General features: G+C 45.6%; 1 pseudogene; it reads left to right on the forward strand.

The window, feature by feature from the left end:
* The first annotated feature begins 14,899 nt into the window (after positions 1–14,899).
* The window catches only part of LOC101278005 (transmembrane protein 216-like), a 37,108-nt pseudogene continuing 35,689 nt past the window's right edge, over positions 14,900–16,318 (forward strand).

A 16,318-nucleotide genomic window follows, 5' to 3' on the forward strand; every position in this document is an offset into this window, starting at 1 on the left:
TCAGTACAAGGTGACCTGTGATTCATATTAGGTCATTTGAACAAACTAAGGAAGACTGAGTGGAGAAGATGGACCCTAGTTGGGTTTAGGATCCTTGATAAGGACTGGATCCTTGATAAGTGATGAGAAAGGTGTCAGTAAAGGCCAAGTAGACAGGAAAACACAGTGAGTTTGGGGAAGGAGCAGGCGCTTCATACTGGCAAACAGAAGTGGGTAAAGCTAGCGAGCAGTGAAAGAGCCGTGGTGTTTTGAGTGTCAAGCTTATGAGTTTGGAGTATTTCTAGGGCCCAGTTGGCCTCCCCTGACTTCTCAGCCACTCCAAGCCATCCTCAAAATGGTTGCCAAAGTGATCTTTTTATAAGATCCAGTTAACTTATAACCCCTCTGTTGAAGATTTCTCAGTGGATTTTAGAGGGGTGTGGTTCCATAAGCCCACTCAAGTATGGGCATCTATGACACTATTCACAGCTCAGCACCAAGACTTAAGTAACCTTATGATAAAAATAATTTCGTAAATACTGAATTTCACACAATTTTTTACTTAAAAGGAGTTGTGTGCATTACCCAAGTAGGGGAAATAGTATTATCTCATTTAGTCTTAAAAATCATCCCTGCAAGATAGTTATTATTATTATAGGTGAGGAGAACCAATACTGAATAATGAACTGTAATAGGTTAAAGCCAGGGGAGATACCAACTTAGATTAGACTCATCAGGAGAGTCACAGTGGTCAAGTAATTTATGCAAGGTCAAACAGCAGTAAAGTGGCCAAGTTGAGCTTTTAACCCAGCTCTGTTTGATGCCAATTCCTCTGCACACGCAGATTCAAAAGTCATCTTCAGAGACGGCAGAGTAGAATTTGTGAATGACAGTTCCAAGACATAGAAGCAGAGAAGTACAAGGACCTAGACTCATCTGCAATACCTATTTCCAGGCTGCATCACTTCAAAAGAAAATTACAGATTATTAAAGCAAGGAATTGTATTCGATGACTTTTCATATCTTCTCTCACCCCCTTAAGTTCTTCATCATCATCTATGACCAGATATCCACTTCTCCCTAAACACTTCAATTTCAAGAGCTAAGCTGAAACAGTGAGGAGCTCTTTCACATTTTGAAGAAAATGTCTTTTACAGTGATAGGTGCCTATTTCCCCAAACACTGAAAGCAAACTTCAAATGCCACTCCCACTGCTGCCTCTTTCAAAAACGAATAACAGCAACAAAACTCAATAAAATTTGCCTCTAGCCTGCTTGAAGTTTAAGCCAGATCTGCGTTTGGTTTCCCAGGACAAAGTGGGAGATGCGGTTAGCTAAGTTACAAGCCCTTCACAGCTCTGAAGAACAATGGGACAGGGAGCTTCAAGATAAAAACCATCCATTTGGGTAGAAAACAGCTCCAGCTGGTGATTGGTTACTAACTAGGCATTCTGCTTCTAACATGCTTCGGACAAACACAGGAACCCCACCAGGTGTGAATGGAAAGATGTTTTCCCTTGCAGGACCAAAAAGAATGGCATCTGATGGTATTAGGGTCACCGTGATTCTGGACACCATCAAAAGCCAGGGTTTTTAGGGGTTCTCTTTTTTATAGCTTCACAGGGAGCCCTTCTCTTTCCCAGGAATCCTCTCCAGAGAGAGAGGCTGTGGAGAATTTTCCTGAATGTAATGAATGTCAGCACATTCCCAGCTAGACCACGCGTTTCATTCTTATCAAATGAAACTGACCTCTCTGCCCCAGCTTGTTCTCCTTGTTCATCACTATGATTAATTTCGAGTTCTCAGTGATGCAGGTTTCTAGATGAATTGCACAGGCCACTTCAGATGGCAAATATGTACCTCTAGCATCCCCTCGCCCTTATGGAGGTCATGCACTAGCTTAGAAGAATGAGGATTCTAAAAATAGTTGGCTTACACTCAAATCTGCATCCTACGAAATGCTCTGCCCAGACTAGCCTCTATCCTTCCAATTGGCAGAGATCTGTCCCTTCCTACTCATTTTCCATCTAATACCAAGTGACTCAAGTGGGAGTCAATACCAAAATGAAAATGTTTAGCACATAATTCAAGATTTTAAAGTATTTTTTCAACCAATGGAAGCAAACAGGATTCATGAGAGGCCTTGAATTGACATTCAGTAGGCCCCTGAACCATGCTTAGCCACTAGAGACTTTCAAGTTAATTGCCCTGATACATGTTACTGAGCTTCCTCTAGTGAACAAACGTCTTGTTCCTTTTGCCATCACTGTCAAAGGGAAAAAAGTATAAAAAAATAAAAACTGGTCAGAATAGCTCTTTGAGGGACTTCCCTGGTGGTCCAATGGGTAAGACGCTGTGCTCCCAATGCAGGGGCCAGGGTTTGATCCCTGGATGGGGAACTAGATCCCTCATGCGTGCCACAACTAAGAGGTCCGCATGCTGCAGCGGAGATCCCACGTGCTGCAACTAAGACTCAGCGCAGCTAAAATAAATGAATAAATATTAAAAAAAAAAAGAAAAGCAATTGCTCTTTGCATGTACATTTCCACATCAGAATGATTGTTTCAACATTGATTGAACTCATATTTCTGCCCCCCCAAGCTTAGTTAGAGGTTTTAAGTGGTTCAGGTCATGGAGAATGAGTTAATTCACATTTCCGTCTTCTCCCTTTTCAAGATTAAGTCTTCCTATTGGGGCACTTTCTTAGGATTCAAAATAAAAAGGAAAGAAATTGTTCTTTGGCACATCTAGGTAGTCCAAATACCCACATGGACAAATGGTTTCTTCTCCCCACCTGCTTTTCTTTGCTTCCCAGAGCTGTCATCTCCAGAAACTTTGGGGAAAGTCTCTTTGGAGCATCCAGAGGATCTGTGTATGTAAATGCAGATGAATACAAGACATTGCAATGCAGGAGCAGAGTCTGGGGGTATAGAATCATACACACAGCTGCCTCTGCACACAGCAATGCCCTGGCTCTCAGATTACTGCTCGCTGATTACTACAATCCCCCAGACACAGTGATAACACCTCACAAGTGCCTTCTGGGAAATCGGAGACAAACAAAAGAGCCCTTCTCTTTGAGGAGCTCACGGGCTAATGGGGAAGGGAGGAGCTTTCGAATAAGCTAACACTGCCTGGAGAAGGTGAAAGGCAACACTGAGGCGAATTTTGAGCTAGGTTTTGAAGGCTGAGTAGAAGCTTGCCAAAAACAAAAGAGAGGGCCAAGGGAACCGCGTTTACAAGGGCGCGGGCCCAGGCAGCTGTGAGATCTGGAGGGAGTAGACGTTGCAGATGAGGCAAAGCAGGTTGGACCAGATCAGGAAGGCCTGTCGTCTCATAAACCAGAGGATAAGGTGGTGTGATTAGCAACAGAGTTGGGGCTAGACTGGGGTAGGAGGATTCCAGAGGGAGAGACGAGATGTGAGGTTTTTGCCCTTAGTCTTAGCAAGTGCTAATGGAGGCTGGGACTAGGGTAGTGACAGCAGGATAAGAGAAAACAAAAAGCCACATTTCAAACACATTTTTCGAGATGGAAATGACAAGATTGGATGTGGCTGAGGAGCGAGAATTTCATAGAGGTTTGGGGAACTAGGTTAATGGTGGCAGTTCTAAAAGAAGTTTCTCTTTCTCCCTCTCTCTCTCTCTCTTTCTCTCTCTCTGCCTGTTTCTCTCTCATTCTCTTTCTCTGCCTCTGTCCTTTCTGTTTTTCTCTGTGACGCTCTGTCTCTGTGTCTTGCTCTCTCGCTTGGTTAGCTTCTGCCTACACATCAGCTCCATTGTCCTCTCTCTAAGGACCAGCTTCACCATCCACATAGGCTCTGCTCCCTGTCACCTCCTATGACGAGTGCCTTTGACTTTCCATAACCCTTGTTCAATCCCATGAAATTCTGTCCCTTTCCAATCCAAGCTCATTTTAAAATTCCTTTCATGTTTCTTTATTCAAATTTCCAGTAAGATCTAATTAGGCAAGGTCTTCTTTCTGTGCTAGTTGAGAGAGTCATTTATCCTGGATGCCTCTCAGAATCAGTTGAGGGCTTTTAAAAAACGTCCATGCATGGGTCCATCCTGGACCTACTGACTCAGGATCTTTGGGGATGGAAAACACAGCATGTGTATTTGTTTTAAAATTCCAGTGGTGATGGGGCTTCCCTGGTGGCGCAGTGGTTGGGAGTCCGCCTGCCGATGCAGGGCACGCAGGTTCGTGCCCCGGTCCGGGAGGATCCCACATGCCGCGGAGCGGCTGGGCCCGTGAGCCACGGCCGCTGAGCCTGCGCGTCCGGAGCCTGTGCTCCACAACAGGAGAGGCCACAGCAGTGAGAGGCCTGCGTACCGCAAAAAAAAAAAAAAAAATTCCAGTGGTGATACTGATGCACAAATAGGACTGAAACTACTGCCATAGGTGACAAGTCATACGTTGTAGTTCATGGCGAAGACCTTGGGTCGGGTGCTCCTAATTAGTACAGTTTCATCTGAGGAGGGGAAAGATAGGGTGGAGAGGAGCAGGGTGTACAAAACATGACCACCCCAGGGATCTGAGTAGCGAGATCCTCTTACAACAGGCTATGGTCATCCAGGCACCATGAGATGTGTTTGCTACAATAGTCTTGTGAGGGCTAAAATGTTAAAGCATACATTTACAGGGCCTTCTCATGGGTTCCATGGTAGATTGCAGAGGAGGTTGCCTCTAATCTAGATGGGAGGAGTAAGGGGAAAGCTTCTTGGCGAGGTGACACCTGAGCTGAACCTTGGGGGAGCATTAATGATCAGTCTGGTGAAGAAGATGAGAAACAGGACCACAGGCAGATGAGAACAGCGTATTCAAAGCACAGAAGGAGATTTGGGGGCAGGATGGCATGATGAGTTCACACTTTAGGCGTCTCTGCCACCCTTTCCCAAATAAGAAAACTCTTTAATTTCTTTATTCTGAAAGTGATTTAAGCGTCTGCCAGAACTTGAAAGGATGTTCAAGCCAGAATAAGGTGAACTGTAAGGGGATGGTGAGAGGTGAGACTGGAGAGGTATGCAGAGGCTTGGTCGTGAAGTTTCGTGGTCAGTTTATTAGAATAGTAGTTACCATTTATTAAGCAACTACATGCCAGGCACTTTATGTGCATTATTTCATTTAACCCTCACAGAACCCAGAAAGTTAGCATTATTATACTCATGTTATACACAAGGAAACAGAGGCTCACATAGCTTAAGTTTACTGGTCACAGTAAGAAAGGTAGAAAATGGCAGCGCTAGATTTTGAACCTAATCATTCAAGTTCTCAGCCTTAACATCTTTTTAAAAAAGGCAGGAGGGTGGGGGAATGCTATATTTGGAAATGAAAAAAAAAGAAAAAAAAATTTATGTGGCTTAAAATATTGCATGTTGGGGTCATTTTGACACTCAAGTGCTTTAAAGTATTCATAATCATATCTGTAGAGGTAAATGTTAAATATTTTGTATCCTATATTTTTGTTTTCAAACATTTTAGCAATAAAAATAATATTTTAATTAAACAGAACCTGGTGTGGATGCCCAGAATGTAAAGTACATGAAAGGGGAGTATCTCAGGGTGTGTCTTGGAGGTGGGAGGTTGACCAGGTGTCAGCATCCTCCGGTCTCTCCTCCCAACCATTTTCCCAAAACGCAGGAACTCTGGGCTTCCCTGGTGACGCAGTGGTTGAGAGTCCGCCTGCCGATGCAGGGGACACAGGTTCGTGCCCCGGTCTGGGAAGATCCCACATGCCGCGGAGCGGCTGGGCCCGTGAGCCATGGCTGCTGAGCCTGCGCGTCCAGAGCCTGTGCTCCACAATGGGAGAGGCCACAACAGTGAGAGGCCCATGTACCGCAAAACAAAAACAAAAACCAAAACAAAAACCTCAGGAACTCTATGGTTCTAGTCTACAGCCCCCAATAATTTTTAGAATCCTAAACACTTGTCTACACACTGCTCAAGCAAATGAATCCAGGAAACAGACAAACGCCATGTGTAGGTGACAGAGGTGTATCTTTGCCAAGGTGGCATGCTGTGGCCATGAGGAGGGCCCTGGCCACCGGTGGACCCACTCCTGTGCTGTCATGGGTGCTCCTATGTCCTAGAGGAGGGCAGAACCAATCACAGACCTGGTTTAATGCCCACCACCAGGGCAGCTGCCTCCTGACGGAGGTCCTGACTTTGGTCCTCGGGGCCACGGAAGCAAACAGGGAGGTTATACCTTATTTTGGATGTGAGATTGCCAAAACTGTTCTTGGTAAAATTCCCAGTTAGTCATATCAAATGATAAAGTCACCCAGGGATAATGCCCCATCTCGGGTTCTCTTTGCTTGTTTGGGAATTCTTTCCAAGGCAGAGGCAGAAAGCTTCATGAAGTAATTCACACCTGTCCAAACATAAATTATTTTATTGTCAGCACAAACCACCCTTAAATCCCTGCTGCTCTTGGGAAGCAGGGAAGGTTTTAGCACAGCACACTATGGTGACCAGCGGCCTGGTTTGCTGGGATGGAAGAGTCTCTGAGGAAGTGGGATTTTTAGTACTAAAGCCGAGGGAGTCCTAGGAAAACCAAAACGAATTGCTCACCTTACCACAACCCAACACATCACAAAAGTTTAGGGTGTCAACTGGCCACACTTAGGACCCGATGTCTTGGAGTTCACAGAGCACGAATCACTTTCATGTATTTTAAACGTACTACTTAACAACTAAGTTAAAGCATTGATGTTGCAAACTCAACAAATACACTCATGGTCTCAATGCAAAGAAACAACTTTATAATCCAATTAAATATGCTTGAATATTCACTTACTGCTTGTAATGGTTAATTTTATATGTCCACTTGGTTAGGTCATGGTACCCAGGTATTTGGTCAAACATTATTTCATGAAGGTATTTTTTAGACAAGATTAACATTTAAATCAGTAGACTTTGAGTGAAGCAGACTACCCTCCAGACAGTGGGTGGGCCTCATCCAGTCAGCTGAAAGATTTAATAAAAAAAAGACAGATGTCCTCTGATGAGGATTGAATTCTGCCAGCAGACTGCATTTGGACTCAATTGCTACTCTTCCCTGAGTCTCCAGCCTGCCAGCCTACCCTGAAGATCTTGGACTTGTATCTCCACAGAGATACAAGTTGTGTGAGCCAGTTCCTTAAAATGAATCTCTCTGTCTCTCTCTCTGTGTCTCTCTCTCTCTCTGTGTGCATCTGTTTCTCTCTCTCTGTGTGTCTCTCTGTGTCTCTCTCTGTGTGTGTCTCTGTCTCTGTATGTGTCTCTCACTCTCTGTGTCTCTGTCTCTGTGTCTCTCTCTCTCTCACACACACACACACACACACACACACGTGCACACACATCCTATTGGTTCTGTTTCTCAAAGAACCCTATTATACTGCTAATACATAATTTAAGTCCTTCCTTCCAAATAACCAGTTTTACAATTACCAGGAATAATAAAAAAAAGTCTTTACTAGAGACTAATATCCCGATAAAGTTGTTTGTTTGGGCCTTAGAAATTTAGAGGGATTTTCTAGCATTGCCTTAGAATTCTGCAGTAAATATTTTTCATTCCATAAATATTTATTGAGTCTTCCTATAGTTCATCACGTCCTTGTGTAATTTGAATACAAAAGTAATTTACTACGTGAACAGAAACTATGGGGGCAGTGGGTAGGGAGATCCTTTATAGATGCCCAATTTAGTTCATTGAGTATTGACTTGTCACATAGACTGGATTTTTTTGATTCTTTAGGTTCATTGTCTTTACTTTCTGAGTCTCAAGTACAGCCCATTTCATGGTCACCTGAACCTCAATCCAGTGATTATCAGTGTAGAGAGTTCAATGACAAAGTCCTAGTCTTCTTTTCTCTTCAATTCAAATTTAAACAAACTGATATGTATCTATGCTCCTCTCGGAATCTCCCCAGATTGCTTTTGTGGGTTTTTCTGAGAAGTTTAAGTTTACTTCCTTTTACCCTCTACTGCTGTTGTATGTGTGTTGTATACATACACACACACACACACACACACACACACACACACACACCCCATTTGAGGTTTTATTTAACACAAACAAAACGTGCAAAAGTCTTATCATTTTCTTCATTCCACACCTTGGTTCTGAGGTGGCTGATCCAGTTGACAGGAGGTCTGTTCTCACCCACAGATACATTTAGAACCTTCCAGCCAGGTGAGTCACATGGCTCAAGTGGCAGAGAAGCCCTCACTGCAGCCTGGACTGGTTGCACATCCCTTGATGACTCTGCATTTCTTTGTGGAAAATTGCCGGGCAAGCCTCAGCCTTGCTGAACGTCAAGCACGCTTTAGATTTTTAGCCGATTCGTACCCTCAGGGCAGCATGTGCCGGCTCTTCTTGCTGTTCCAAGAACCAGTGTTGGAATCAAGAACTGGTTCTTGAATCACTCCTCCCCGACCTCGTCCCCTCCCCCATCCCAGTGCTTCCCTTTATCAAGACTTACTGTTTGGACTGGTTTCATAGAAACACCTTGATTCTTCCCTTGATGATGAGAAGCATCGTGACAGAGTCTGAGAGTGAGTATGATGCTGGTAACGTGGTAGTTTTCCCTTCACAGACATGACCCCTCCCTCGGGCTACTCAGACCTGATATCCTGACTTTATTATCCTTATGATGATAAGTTCTTTCTTTTCCTGAAAGCGGGAATGCAATCCAGTCCTTTGGTCAGTTGTAATCTCTTAAAAGGCTTAAAGAAGGTTAACAAACCAAGCTACAGCCCTTGCTGCTGCAGCCAATCCCTGGGCAGCACCGACACTCATCGTTCATCCCCTGACCACCCATTCTAGATTTTCCTTACCCTTGACCAACATTTTGGTCTGGTTTGGTTGCTTGCCTGGTATGGTGACACAGACCTTCATTTCTGAAGTGTTTCAGCCCTTAGTTGCCTTATTCTTATCAAATCATTTTTGATGCGTTGCCCTTTAATAGATATTATTGGACACAGATGAGTCAAGAGACGTACCGGTGAATCCCCTGCGTTCTAGACATATTCCCTTCTGTACCAGCAACCCTCTCTCTTCAAGGGAGTCATCACCAATCATGCCTGCCAGTATTGTAACTTTTTTTGCCTACTGGTTCACTGGCATGTGAAGCCCAAAGAGGTCAGGTGGTAGTTTTAGCCCTCAGTTCAGTGGAACCCCAGGCCCAAGAGTTCCCACCCAGGGAGGCAGAACACCTTAATTTAGCAGAGACTGAGTCTGTGGGCATGAGAAGCTCAAATTCTGCAGGTGGGTCGCTTGGAATTATGGTGGAACAGGTCCAACGCTATACCATATAGGACATCTACCTACCTAATCAATCACACCATGAAGGACAGCACCCCAACCCTACAAGGTGTTGTCCCTTTTCTGGTACAGGTACTGTGGGCAGGGAGGGCAAATCCATCTCCAAAGTATCAATTTAGGCAAGTATGAATCACTGCTCTCTTTAAGGTAGAAGGGGTCTGCTGTAATTGACCTGCCACTAGCTGGCTGGCAGGTCTTTCCAAGACTGAGGCCATATCAAAGGCTCAGTGTTAGTCTCTGATCCTGGCAAGTAGGGAATTCAGTAGTGGCAGGAGCTAGCCTCAGCCTTCTTGAGAGGGAGTCCATGTCTTTTTGATCCATGCTTAGTTTCCATTCTTGCCACATTGGTTTCATGGCCCCATTGCATAAGCACTGGATGACTCAGTAAGGAGCTGACTAACATTGTTTGTTGAGAGCTTGGTATGAGATTGCTGTTCTCTGGTACGTATTAGTATGTGATAACAGATCTGCGTGCATTTTGTTCACTCCCATTAGTCTGTGTACGTGCAGCTTTGGTAGACATCCTTGTCTCGTGTCTTGTTCCGTCTAAGTACTGGCCATTCAATCAAATCACTTCCCACTGCTCAGGAGTTGGTATACATCCTTTCCTCAGGCCACTTCTCCTTCAATATGAAATGGATAACCAATGTATTGCCCTTAACCCTGCCCAGTGGAAGGATTTCTCTTAACCACTTTCCTTCAGGGTCAATTTTGAGCAGCAGCTCACCCCTGGCTGGAACCAACATATTATACTATCCCTTTTGTGAACCAGGCCCAAGTCCTTTCTCCCTCTGACAGTTGCCATAGGGAACCCCTGATGATGCCATAGATGTAGATTGAAGGACAGGTACTAGTACAACAGAGTTAGGGAAAACGAGCCCAGGCCACCTGCCTCTGTAATTTACTCAGGTGTCCTGGACTGACTTTAGTCTAATCCTGAATGTACCTCTTCTATTGTGTCATGCATTGCTGTCGTCTCCACCCGGCCCTGTGATTTGGTAGATCTGATAGCACTCAGCTCATGATGAGCAGCTGTGTTTCACAGTCACTTGGTGTTCCATGATGAGGTCTAAATTGTTATTTGGGATGAACATCGTGTTATTTTTCCAAATAGGGAGTTGTTCTCTGCCACAAAAGATGAAACTGTGCTCCAGAATCATGAGGGTCTGTGCTATGATTCTTCTAATGAGACTTTTCAGAGATTCTACGCAGTATTCTCACCCACAGATACATTTAGAACCTTCCAGCCAGGTGAGTCACATGGCTCAAGTGGCAGAGAGGCCCTCAGTGCAGCCTGGACTGGTTGCACATCACTTTTGCCTCTGGGCCACTTTTGAAACTGGGCCTTCTTTATAGAGATCTGGTAGCTAAAGTGAGAGAGTGAGAACACAACGTTCTGGCTGTCTGTCTATCCATCTCACTCCTAGGATGGTCATGATCCATTACCCATCACCAGCGATCCCTGTGGACCAAAGCACCCTCCGTGGCCAGGCTGTTCTGAGATGTTACCGTGATTATCAGCCTGAAGGCAATGGGGCAGATCTTGAGCAGAACAAGACTTCAGATGAGATCATTACATTGTTCAGCACAAGTAGAAGTTTTTCTCCTCTGGGGAGGGAGAAGGGGCCATTTCTCCCAGGCAGGAAGGAGGGGCAGAGGGACATTTGGACATTCACGATGATCAGGCTTGTTCACTCAAATGTCCCCATTCTAGGTCTCAGGTTATTACTCTTCCTCTCCAGACCCTCACTTTGACATAGGAGCACGTTGGGCTGTGCATTCTGTCTACTTTGAAAGTTTGCTACCCTATAACATGCAATCCTGGACATGATTTTCTTCCTTGTCTGCCTTGCAGCTGTAGGAGACAAGAGGATTTTAAAAGCTTCCATAGAGACCCTCTGGCTCTCACAGCATGCTGTAAGTGGGCAATTAGCTTTCCTGAGCCTGTTATTCCATTTTGTAAATCTTCAAAGCCATCAAAAGCAGCTACTCCATAAGACAGTTCTGGTAATTATCACTTCCCCTTCATGTCAAGGTACAGCAGCCACTTGACACACCAATATCTTGCCTTCCACCTATACCACATACCAGCTAAACCCAGGTGAATATTTTATCACCTGCGTGCCAGGGATTAAGGGCTGCATGCCAGGGACATGACATCACTGCATGCCAGGGATTAGGGGCTTTCAGTTTACCACCACAAATGGGGATCCACACTTCTATCCTGAATGTCTGACTTCTAAGGGCACTCCCTATACCACTGTATTTGCCTAGGTTCTTAGAAAACAGAACCTATTTGCCTAGGTTCTTAGAAAACAGGCAAAATTTTCTGTGCTAACACTTAACTGTAGGGTGGCATCGCAGCAGGCAAAGAGAAATGAGGACGGGAATGAGGAAGAACAAACACAAGGAAGTGCATGACCTAGCTAGCCAGAGTTTCGCCACAAACACATTAGCTTCTCAGTCTTAAAAAGACATCCCAGGACTTCCCCGGTGGTCCAGTGGTTAAGAATCCGCCTTCCAATGCAGGGGACGAGGGTTCAATCCCTGGTTGGGGAACTAAGATCCCACATGCCACGGGGCAACTAAGCCCATGCACCACAACTACTGACTACTGAGCCCACGCGCTGCAACTAGAGAGAAGTCCGTGCGCCACAACGAAGAGCCCGCGTGCTGCAACGAAGACCCGACGGGGCCACACACAAAGTAAATAAATAAAATAAGGACATCCCCAGAGGGACAATATGAAAATAACTGCATTTGGAACAGTCTGTTGGGGGGAAAAAGGCAAGGAGTTTATGAGCAGGTGGCCTCTCATTTCTTGTCTCCCATTGGTCAGAATTCACCCCATTATGTCAATTTCCCGCCACATCGGAGTTGTTTCATCACCCCCTCCAGGAAGACCCTGGAGCTTCTGAAGGCCCAATCCAGGCAGCGCGTGGCCACAGTCTTCTGTTCTCCTTAGCTGCTCACGTCTGTTGAAGCTTTTCCGTCTGTGGTGACAGCTCCAGCAACAGCGGCCAGGCCTTACGACTGGGCCTAGTATATGCACTTTCCCTTCAAGGAAATAAAGCCTGCTGTTAAAGTTAAGCCCACTTAACTGCATGGCAAGTTGGTGCTCTACCTCTCGTCATGAGAACCTTTCCCCATGTCAGAAGTTCATAGGCTCACAGGACTGGAAAGCGTGCAAATCATTTGGTTCAGCCTCCATATTTTTCAGATGAGATGCGTGAGCTTTACAAAGCTTAGGTGACCCTCTCAGGCCAAACAGTAAGTGGAGAAACGAGACCACCTCCCTCCAGCGCAGGCCTCATTCCGCAATATCACACGGATAAGGCAGGTGTAGGGCGGGGGGCGGGGGGTTACCTGGCACCCACTCTTGTCTTTATCAAAGTCTTTTGAAGGTGTCGGTTTAGTGAGGTGATGTCTAAGAGCTGCTGTAAGAACACTGAAGGAAAGATGTTATGTAATTTTGAAGTGCTGTTGTTGGTTTTGGAACAAAAAGTCTTTAAACAACACTAGCCTGGCTTGTTGGTGAATCACAGTGGGTGTTAGAAGGATCTATGTTTCCAGAAGCAACACCTCGTCTTCGGATATGAAATAGAGTGTAATACAGAGAAGGAAGTGCAACAAACAAAGGTGAGTGTGTCATGTGGAGTTATTGGCTCCCTTGAATTCTAAATCTATGTTAACAACTCTCGAGGATTGGCTGGGAGGTCTTCTCCCTCTGTTCTATGTTCATGCCGAAGTGGAGACATAACAGTCTGTGCCCTTTTCAGCACAGCTACTGAAGCAGCATTCGTAGCTGTCATAAAGGTCAATGTGCACCTAGAGCAGAAACCCCTTGTTCCTTGAAAATAGCCTCATTTCTAGCCAACCTGCTCGCTTTGCCCTTGGTGGACACATTGACTTCAGTGACATCTGGAGATTCTTGCCCTCTTGACATGTGCGCTGACAATGTAAAGACCTGAACTCTACCTTCTGACAGCTCCCATTTCTGGAGCTACAGAAGCTACACAGGGACGAGGTTCTAATCTTCTTTCACTTTATGTTCCAAATAATATCCTAGGGAACTTCTTGTTTTTATTTCCTGTCGGAGAAGATTTAAAAAAAGTAATTCTGTCTTGCTAAAATCAGTTTCCCATCATGTCTTAAATTAGCCTGGTACCAATTTGCTTGAATATCTGCCCTAGTGCTGTGGGAGGGAACTGAGGAGCTGGCTTGAACTTCCACAGGTGGATGCCAACTACGGTGTGCCCTGGCACTGCTTTCAGAGGCTTTTTGCCAAGCCAAAATTTCACTTCTGATTCCACAGGGAATCAAGCCCTGAATGAGAAGACAGCTATAGATGGAGCGGCGGGGGCGGGGGGGGGGGGGAAACAGCATCTATTCAATCTGTCAGCTCTTCTCCTTATATCCCTTTCCAGCACAGAAAGATACATTGAAATACAACAAGAAAAACACAGATTAAATGCAATTCAGTGAAGTGTGAGAAAAAGCATAGGTAGTTTCCAGGCAAGACTGTCACATCAGCAGTGCAAGTAAAGCATTTCAACTAGTGTTTCCACCACAGAAAGGATGCTCGCTTCCAGGGACTACCAGGTGCTACTCTGATGCTGGAAACCTCTCCTGGAATGGAAGTAATAGCACACTTTTGTGCCTGTAGAGTTTCCTAGTTTACCCCTTTTAGCTTAAGAAAGGTTACTGCCCTTCTGTGGCACTGTGATGACGAAGACTTGGAAATATATAGTCATGCACTTCTTTGGTTGTTTCCTGAATTATGCAGGGTATTCATTCCAGTGAATTCTACTTTGGAGGCTTTCTGAAATGTCAGGGTCTATTACCTGCTGCCTAGGAGAATCCATTCCAGGCTTGCACAAGGAGAGCCAAAAAATCAGATTTCACCTACTCATGGAGACTAAGCCAGGGTCGCAGAACTGGACTCTCTAGAAGCGTGATTTTTGGTTGTCTGTTTGTTTTGCTTTTTCTCCTTTTCTTTTTATATGAAGGAAGCTTGTTGAATGTACATGCCTCTCAGACCTGGGAGGTGCAGTAAAGCCCACAAAAATCCAGGAGGGGCAATCTCCTAGTCTTTGATAGATATTGGAGGACTTTCTGCCCCTCCTTGAATGTATACCCTTATGTATGGTCAGGCCACTCAAGATGGCTGTTCTCTTGCTCTCTGTACATCCTCTGCTCAACCAGCCCCTGCTTCACTCACATGAGCATCCAAGCTCTTAATTACAGGGCTTAATCAGTAACTGCCTACCTGCTCTCCCCCAACCCCCTGCCCCAGCCGCTGGTTTCCCTGGTAACTGATGAGCCCACCTGACATCAATTCCGCCTGTAAATGGTAGCCTCTTCCTCCCCTGAGTAGTGAAGATTGTTGCTACGTCCTGCCTGCCACCCACCCATTATACATGGTACAGTGTCGCTCCAGAATCCATTGTTTCAGACGTGTAGGATCCTCTGTCCAATAAGCCATTGATGTCTCTGTTGCTGTCTCAGGCTCTTTCTTCAGTTTTGAGGCTGGACAACTACAAGGCTTGCAGGCCTGTGAGGGTGCAGCCAGCCCAACAACGGGTGAGCCAGCCAGGAGGCTGAGGAAACTCCATGAGCATGGAGATGTCGGGAAATAAGGACGGGAACGGAAAGTTTCAGGAGGTACTCCTGAGGTGGCCATCCACTAGCATGTGGGGCCCTGTGGCAGCTGACCACCATGAGAGATGTCTTTCTCTTCTGCTGTACGGATGATATCCTGTAAACCTCAGAGCCTCTCTCCAGTTTAAAAGTAGCAGCCCCACGCTCATGGCTCATCTGACTGCACGGGGTGTGGCTGGTGAATACAGACAGAATGCAAGGACCTGGATTATCTATTAAATACTTGGATGTTTTCTGGTTGGGTAAGACAAGCATACCCCCAACCCACCACCCCTAAAGAATTACAGACACAGCCTTCAGGGACATTAACTTAGGGACAGGCATGTGAATTGGACGTGGCTAGTTACCCAGACGGATTGGTTGGGGCCAGTGGTAATGGCGAAACAATAAAAGAGTACCTGTGGGCCTCTGGTCCCAGCTCTGGAGGGGGCATAGCAACAAGAGTATGATGGAACAGCAGCTATATGCAGTCTGTGATGTGTTACAACAGGCGGAAGACATTACAAAAGGCTTACCTGAGTTGTCAAGCAACACAGAAAACCGCTGCTCGGGGTCTGGAACAGCTGTGTGCGACATATGGGCCTCCCATGGACATGGAGAGCGACCAAGGACCATGAAGTTCAGGAATGGGCCAATAAAAATAACATACATTGGCATTTCCACCTGCCTTACAACTCGACGGCTGCCAGGCTGTGAACGACTGAGGTGGGAGACCACTGTCTCAACACGTGGACCAGGAGGCTAGCTCAAGCCCTGCAAACTATAACCAAACATCCCAGGAGCAATCATCCCAGTGCCTACACCAAGTTAACCCAGAGGCAACTAGTCAACACAATTTGAGTTCAACTGCTGATCACCAAAGGACCATTGCCAACTGTCAGTTAGGATGAAAACTCACTTTTGCTCTCCTCACAGGATCTACCCCAGGTGAACACACTACAAAATGGTCCTGGTAAGGTAAGTCCCTGGTGGTTTTGGTTTGCCACCCCTTGGGGAATAGAATTTTTAAAAAGATGTACAGATTTCACCTGTCTTCTACCCGGCCCCACCTGAGACTACTAAGGTAATTAATCCAGGCCCCCTACTGGAGAAATGCACCAATATGTTAACCCTATTTTCTGTTTTTCTCCAGTGTCTCTCCAGTGTCCGGTACTGGCTGTGGGGACTGAGTGTGGACAGAGGGTATGGAACTGCAGGCCAGGACAAAAAACACGTGCAGGGCTGGTATTATCTCAGAATGCTGTTACTGCTTGTATGCTGCTTAACGGTCATGAACTTACCTGTACTGTGCCTGTTAAACATCTTACGTTTCATCCCTAGTCTGAGGGGAAGGAATCTGTTTGCAGACTGGATGACAGTGGTGGTCTCACCTGTGGA

This window comes from Orcinus orca, chromosome 7, assembly GCF_937001465.1.
Source record: "Orcinus orca chromosome 7, mOrcOrc1.1, whole genome shotgun sequence".
NCBI lineage: Eukaryota > Metazoa > Chordata > Mammalia > Artiodactyla > Delphinidae > Orcinus > Orcinus orca.